An 8326-nucleotide genomic window follows, 5' to 3' on the forward strand; every position below is an offset into this window, starting at 1 on the left:
CCTTTCATGATACATGAAGGCATGGTTCTTTTGAGTATTACTAGCCATAGGGGTCTTCCCTTTCTCCTTGGCGGAGATGGAAGCCTTATGGCTTGTTAAGTTCTTGACTTCCCTTTTGAAGCCAAGACCATCCTTAATTGAGGGGTGTCTACCAATCGTGTAGGCATCCCTTGCAAATTTTAGCTTGTCAAATTCACTTTTGCTAGTCTTAAGTTGGGCATTAAGACTAGCCACTTCATCATTTAATTTTGAAATGCAAACTAGGTGTTCACTACAAGCATCAATATTAAAATCTTTGCACCTATTGCAAATCATAACATGTTCTACACAAGAGTTAGATTTACTTGCTACTTCTAGTTTAGCATTTAAATCATCATTAACACTTTTTAAAGTAGAAATGGTTTCATGACAAGTAGATAGTTTACAAGAAAGCATTTCATTCCTTTTAACTTCTAGAGCAAGAGAATTTTGTGCACTAACAAATTTATCATGCTCTTCATATAAAAGGTCCTCTTGTTTTTCTAGTAATCTATTCTTATCATTCAAAGCATCAATCAATTCATTAATCTTATCAATCTTAGTTCTATCTAATCCCTTGAATAAGCATGAATAGTCTATTTCATCATCATCACTAGACTCATCCTCGCTTGAAGAAGCATAAGTAGTATTGTTTCGAGTACATACCTTCTTCTCCTTTGCCATGAGGCATGTGTGATGCTCGTTGGGGAAGAGGGATGACTTGTTGAAGGCGGTGGCGGCGAGTCCTTCGTTGTCGGAGTCGGACGAGGAGCAATCCGAATCCCACTCCTTTCCAAGATGTGCCTCACCCTTCGCCTTCTTGTAGTTCTTCTTCTTTTCCCACTTTCCACTCTTCTTTTCCTAGTCACTATCATTATCAGGACAATTAGCAATAAAATGACCAATCTTACCACATTTGAAGCAGGAGCGCTTCCCCTTCGTCTTGTTCTTGTTGGGGTGCTCCTTGCGACCCTTTAGCGCCGTCTTGAACCGCTTGATGATAAGGGCCATTTCTTCCTCATTAAGCCCGGCCGCCTCAACTTGCGCCACCTTGCTAGGTAGTGCCTCCTTGCTCCTTGTCGCTTTGAGAGCAACGGTTTGAGGCTCGTGGATTGGGCCATTCAATGCATCATCCACATATCTCGCCTCCTTGATCATCATCCGCCCGCTTACAAATTTCCCAAGAATTTCTTCAGGCGACATCTTGGTGTACCTAGGATTTTCACGAATATTGTTTACCAGATGTGGATCAAGTACAGTAAAGGACCTTAGAATTAGGCGGACGACGTCGTGGTTCGTCCATCGCGTGCTTCCATAGCTCCTTATCTTGTTGACGAGGGTCTTGAGCCTGTTGTATGTCTGGGTTGGCTCCTCCCCTCTTATCATCGCGAATCTCCCGAGTTCGCCTTCTACCAACTCCATCTTGGTGAGCATGGTGACGTCGTTCCCCTCATGTGAGATCTTGAGGGTGTCCCAGATCTTCTTGGCATTGTCCAAGCCGCTCACCTTATGATACTCGTCCCTGCACAATGAGGCTAACAACACAGTAGTAGCTTGTGTATTTTTATGAATCTGTTTGTTGATAAACACAGGACTATCCGAGCTATCAAATTTCATTCCACTCTCTACTATCTCCCATATACTAGGATGGAGAGAGAACAAGTGACTACGCATTTTGTGACTCCAAAATCCGTAGTCCTCTCCATCAAAATGAGGAGGTTTACCAAGTGGAATGGAGAGTAAATGAGCATTGGTACTTTGAGGAATACGAGAATAATCAAAAGAGAAGTTTGAATTAACCGTCTTCTTTTTCTAGTAGTCGTTGTCGTCGTCCTTTTGGGAAGAAGAGGATTTGTCGCTGTCGTAGTAGACTATCTCTTTGATGCGCCTTGTTTTCTTCTTCCTCCCATCTTTACTTTTGTGACTCGAGCCCGAGTCAGTAGGCTTGTCCTCCTTTGGATCATTGACGAAGGACTCCTTCTCCTTATCATTGACCACCATCCCCTTGCCCTTAGGATCCATCTCTTCGGGCGATTAGTCCCTTTCTTGAAGAGAACGGCTCTGATACCAATTGTGAGCACCTAGAGGGGGGGTGAATAGGTGATCCTGTAAAGCACTTGAAACTTAATCCACAAAACTTGATTAGGAGTTAGCACAATTAAGCCAAGTGGCTAGACAGGAGAACTTGCACAACACGATGACCACAAAGAGATCAACACAGAGATGGCACAGTGGTTTATCCCATGGTTCGGCCAAGTCAACACTTGCCTACTCCACGTTGTGGCGTCCCAACGGACGAGGGTTGCAATCAACCCCTTTCAAGCGGTCCAAAGACCCACTTGAATACCATGGTGTTTTGCTTTCACTTTACTATATCCCACTTGCGAGGAATCTCCACAACTTGGAGCCTCTCGCCCTTACACTTTGATGTTCACAAAGAAGCACGGAGTAAGGGAGGGATGAGCAACGCACACAAGACACGAAATCAGAGTACCACCACGCACACAAGTCACAACAAGAGCTCACAACACAACCCGACGAGTTCACAACTCAAGTGGAGCTCTAGTTGCTATCACAAAGAATCAAATGCGTGGAATCAAAGTCTTGGTGCTTAGGAATGCTTAGAGAATGCTTGGTGTACTCCTCCATGCGCCTAGGGGTCCCTTTTATAGCCCCAAGGCAGCTAGGAGCCGTTGAGAGCATTTCAGGAAGGCAATTCTTGCCTTCTGTCGCCTGGCGCACCGGACAGTCCGGTGCACCACCGGACACTGTCCGGTGCAGATCCCTTTCCTTATTTGGCGAAGCCGACCGTTGCAGTCTTGGAGCCGTTGGCGCACCAGACACTATCCGGTGCGCACCGGACAGTCCGGTGCCCCTTTCGACCGTTGGCACATGCCACGCATCGCGCGTAGATTCTGCGGCCGACCGTTGCTTGGCTGACCGTTGGCTCACCGGACAGTCCGGTGCACCACCGGACAGTCCGGTGCACCACCGGACAGTCCGGTGATTTATAGCCATACGTCGTCGATGATTTCCCGAGAGCAGCAAGTTCGCCTGAGTCAGCCTGGCGCACCGGACACTGTCCGATGCACCACCGGACAGTCCGGTGCACCCAGACTGAGCTGACTTCAACAGAACAAAGCCACCTTTAATTCCAACCAGATTTTTCCTGTTTCCAGCACTTAGACATAGTACATTAGTCTCCAAAACCATATACTAAGTCTTAGAAACATACCTTTATACTTGATTTGTACTTTGTCCACCATTTAACACTTAGGTACTTGTGTTGGACACTAAATCACCAAAATACTTAGAAATGGCCCAAGGGCACATTTCCCTTTCAACCCTCCGTCAAGATCGACGACATGCCCGAGCCCAACGAGACCTCGGCTCAGCCTGAGGTACCCTTGGCCACCGAGGGCGAGGCCTTGCGCATCGAGGGAGAGCGGAATGGGGTCGCGCCAAACCGAAACTGGCAGACCCCGTACCTGCAATATCTCCACCAAGGAGAGCTACCCCTCGACAAGGCCGAAGCTCGGCGATTGGCTCGGCGCGCCAAGTCATTCGTCTTACTGGGTGATGAAAAGGAGCTCTACCACCGCAGCCCCTCAGGCATCCTCCAACGATGCATATCCGTCGCCGAAGGACAAGAGCTGTTGCAAGAGATACACTCAGGGGCTTGCGGTCACCACGCAGCACCTCGAGCCCTCGTGGGAAACGCTTTCCGACAAGGTTTCTACTGGCCGACCGCGGTGCCGACGCCACTAGGATTGTACGCTCCTGCCAAGGGTGTCAATTCTACGCAAGACAGACGCACCTGCCCGCTCAGGCCCTGTAGACAATACCCATCACTTGGCCGTTTGCCGTGTGGGGTCTGGACCTCGTTGGTCCCTTGAAGAAGGCACCCGGGGGCTTCTCGCACCTGCTGGTCGCCATCGACAAATTCTCTAAGTGGATCGAGGTCCGACCCCTAACTAGCATCAGGTCCGAGCAGGCGGTGGCGTTCTTCACAAACATCATCCATTGCTTTGGGGTCCCGAACTCCATCATCACCGACAATGGCACGCAGTTCACTGGGAAGAAGTTCCTGGACTTCTGCGAGGACCACCACATTCGTGTGGACTGGGCTGTCGTAGCTCACCCCATGACGAATGGGCAGGTGGAGCGTGCCTACGGTATGATTCTGCAGGGACTTAAACCGAGGATCTACAACGACCTCAACAAGTTCAACAAGTGGTGGATGAAAGAGCTACCCTCGGTGGTTTGGAGTCTGAGGACGACGCCGAGCCGAGCCACGGGTTTCTCGCTGTTCTTTCTAGTCTATGGGGCCGAGGCTATCTTACCCACAGACTTAGAATACGGTTCCCTGAGGACAAGGGCGTATGACGACCAAAGCAAGCAGACCAGCCGAGAAGACTCACTGGACCAGCTCAAAGAAGCTCGGGACGTGGCCTTACTACACTCGGCACGGTATCAGCAGTCTCTGCGACGCTACCACGCCCAAAGGGTCCGATCCCGAGATTTCCAAGTGGGAGACCTGGTACTTCGACTGCGACAAGACGCCCGAGGGTGCCACAAGCTTACTCCTCCCTGGGAAGGGCCGTTCATCATCGCCAAGATTTTGAAGCCTAGAACATACAAGCTGGCCAACGATCAAGGCGAGGTCTACAGCAACGCTTGGAACATCCAACACCTACGTCGCTTCTACCCTTAAGATGTTTCAAGTCGTTCGTATACCCCGTTTTTCTTTACATACATAAATAAAGTCTAACCGTCAAGGAAGGATCAGTCTTGCCTCGGCAAAGCCCGACCCTCCCTCGCGGGCTAGAAGGGGGGAACCCCCCCCCCCTCTGCGTCAAAATTTTCCTCGAAAAAGTATTTTGCCAGAACGTCTTTCGCGCTTTTCGACTGCTTCGATAGCGGGGTCCTAAAAACGACAGAGTACACGTAAGCGGCAAGGCCTACCGAGCCGAGGGACTCCTACGCCTCCGGGATACGGATACCTCACTCATCACCTTCTGCGATAAGTAACTCACGCTCGGATAAGCGATTCTGCTACCGAACAAGTCCTAACACTTGAAAACTTTTCTGCCAAAATGACTTTCGTGCCGTTTCGACTGCTTCGATAGCAGAACCCTAAAAACGATGAGAGTACACGTAAGTGGCAAGGCCGATCGAGCTGAGGGACTCCTACGCCTCCGGGATAGAGATACCTCACTCATCACCTTCCGCGAAAAGTAACTCACGCTCGGACAAGGGATTCTGCTACCAAACAAGTCCTAACACACGAAACAAGAGGAAAGAAAACGTAGCTTTATAATCTGGCGTTAAAATGTTTATGCCTCAGCAGCCGCAAAAACATATGCATGCTTCAGACAAACTGTTCCTGTAGGTTTAGACATCGGCAGGGGGAGCAGCAGCACCCTCGGCGACGTTTTCACCCTCGGCGGAATCTGGCCCAGCCTCAGACGGCGACACGGGCGGAAGGATCTCCACCCCGAGGAGGACGCCAACACCGCGCTTGGACCCTCACGGTCAGGTTCTTCGCAAGGGTTCCGGCCCGGGCGGACGCCTCGGCTGGCCGCTCCGTAGCCTCAGCTAGCTGTCCCCCGAGGACCTCAGCCCGGCTCACGGCCTCGGCAGCGTGACTCCGGGGTTGGTCCGGCCCGCGGATGACCTAGCCAAGCTCCAGCCGCCGCTGCTGCACCTCCTCGGCCTGGGAAGCCACATGCTCCCGGGCCGACGAAGCCTCTTTTCGAGCCAACTCCGCCTCTGTCCACGCCGACACCGCTGCCTCCGGCTTTAGCTCATCGCAGAGCGGCCGAAGGTTCTAAAACTGAGTAAAAGAAGCCTTGAGTGGCAAGGCCGACCGAGCCAAGGGACTCCTACGCCTCCGGGATACGGATACCTCACTCGTCACCTTCCGCACAAGGCAACTCATGCTCGGTTAAGTGGTTCCGCTAGCCGACAGGCAAGTCCTAGTGCTCGAAATGAGGAGGAAACACGACATTACGTTAAAATGCCCAAATGTTCAGGCCTTAGCGGCCACAATGAACAAACACCCATACTCAGGGTACCATTACAAACGGGACTCCGGTTCCACTCCCGCGGGTATGAACAACCTCTACACCATAGGGCCTGCGGGATAACAAACTCCGGGTGGCTTGCCGGCGACCGAGGCACCAACAGCGCGGCAACGACCTCCGTCTCGGGCGGCAAGACGGCTGCAGCGATGGCCTCAGAGCAAACGCTGCTGCTGAAAGGCCCTCGTTCACGTCCCCTCGCGGGGACGAGAACCAGCCATTAAAGCCAAAGAGCCGAAGGTCCGGAGCGCAGGTGGCACGGATGGTCTCGTCGGTAGAAGCAACCGCTTCGGCAGAGGCAGCCTCACCTATGGCGACCACCACCTCAGCACCAACGACGGCGGCCACCTGCCCACCAACATCGCACCAGCGAGTGGCGGCCGCCCCAAAGCGCACCGGCAGGTCCTCACTCCCGCTCTCGCCACAAGAACGAGAACGGGACCGTCCCAAAACACGAGTACCGCCCTCGCGGCGTACGACGTGTTGTGCGACCCCCCGGTGCAGCCGGCCACCGTCGCCCGGGTGGAAGACGGACAACTGCACCCCATCCTGGCAGCAGCAGTTCGCCTTCCCCCGCATGGCTGGAGGATGCCTCCTCCGCAAAGCTGGAGGATGCCCTTCTCCCCCGAATGCCGGAGGAAGAAGCGGGTCGCCAGCCCACGCATAGATGGGCCCCAACTCGATGTGCCCCCCTCCTCAGCCCGGATGATGAACATCCTTGAAGCTGAGGACGGGGCAGAGGCCGCAACCTGGCTTGCTTCTCCCCACCATGAAGCTGGTGGTCATCATCTTGGATGACCATTGGTGAGGGACTGCAGCTGGGCTGCGTGATGAAAATCCTTGAAGCCGAGCGATGACTGAAGAGCGCCAACCCCCGTGGGGTCGCGCTCCTCCAACAAGCCGCAAGACGAAGGCAACACGGGTGCTCCCCATCCAGGGGCTCGGAAGGTGGAAGGGCGCAATGCATAAGGGGAGTGCGGAGGCATGTCCGCTGCCCGGGGGATCGACCCCTTTTTAAAGGCGGCTCTCCCCACTCGCATTTCAAGCGTCACGAGCAAAGTCTCCACCGACGAGCTCCAGGGTTCCCACCCTCCGGTGCGGGGGCTAGGTCCCACACGTCATGTGGGCTGACCAGAAACGGAAGAAGCCAAACCACTGCACGCGAAGCAGGTAACCGCCCCGCGGTTATAAGCGTTCCCCCATTCTCGCCGAAACCAGCGGGCGAAAGGATGGACCGCCATGCAGGAGGCGTGCAACCGCACCACGGTTGTGCACCCTTTCGGCTTCATCGCATCTGGTGGGTCAGTGTGAAGGCCCGGGCCCGCGTGTCATGCAACCGGCGCAACGGTTACTGCATGCAAGGAAACCGCACCGCCACACGCGCCAATGCCGTGTCTTCTCAACTGTGGAACCAGTGCCGCAACTCGAGGCAGCCCTGCGCATGACCCAACAGTGCCAATCGAGCACAACGATCATGGGTCAGTCAGCCGCAGGGGGAGGCGCGACGGTCGATATGGCCAAAAGCAGACCGACAGTAATTGCAGCAGCAGACGGGCGGAGGCAGCGGTCAAATCGCCTGCAGGCTCGCGTCCCCTCCTGAAGCGGCAGGAGAGCCCTCTCCCACGACATCAAGACGACGCGCCCGTGCTCCGTTCCTCGAACGGCTCGAGCACGCGCAACGAGCGCCTCGCGAATCGCCCGTCCCGTCGCATTAACTCCTCGATAGGGCAAGCGACACCTTTGGCAGGCGAAGCGGGCGTCGTTTTGCCTCTGCCATGACGACCGCGTCAAAAAAGGTGCGCCACATTATTTAAATTCATATCCTTTTCCCCTTCCTCTTTCTCTCTCTTGCTACAGGGACCGAGAAAGGGGATATTTTGAAAAGGATCCTTCCCGGCGAAGGAAACGGGCTCCAAGCCCTCCTACTGATAAGGGGTTCGAAGGATGGCCCCTCGGTAGGGTTCGACGGCCGCCCCAGAGCACTCGGGCTCCGAGCCTATTATTGATCAGGGGTTCGAAGGCTGGGCCCTCGGAAGGGTTCGACAGCCGCCCCAGAGCACTCGGGCTCCGCGCCCATTACTGATCAGGGGTTCGAAGGCTGGCCCCTCGGAAGGGTTCGACAGCCGCCCAGAGCACGCAGAGTGAGGGATGACTCTGGGTACGTCTGTTACATGGCCGAGGCTCGGGCTACGCTCCGGAGGTACCCTAGGACATTTCCGAGACCA

This window comes from Zea mays, chromosome 5 (genome assembly GCF_902167145.1).
Source record: "Zea mays cultivar B73 chromosome 5, Zm-B73-REFERENCE-NAM-5.0, whole genome shotgun sequence".
Lineage (NCBI taxonomy): Eukaryota > Viridiplantae > Streptophyta > Magnoliopsida > Poales > Poaceae > Zea > Zea mays.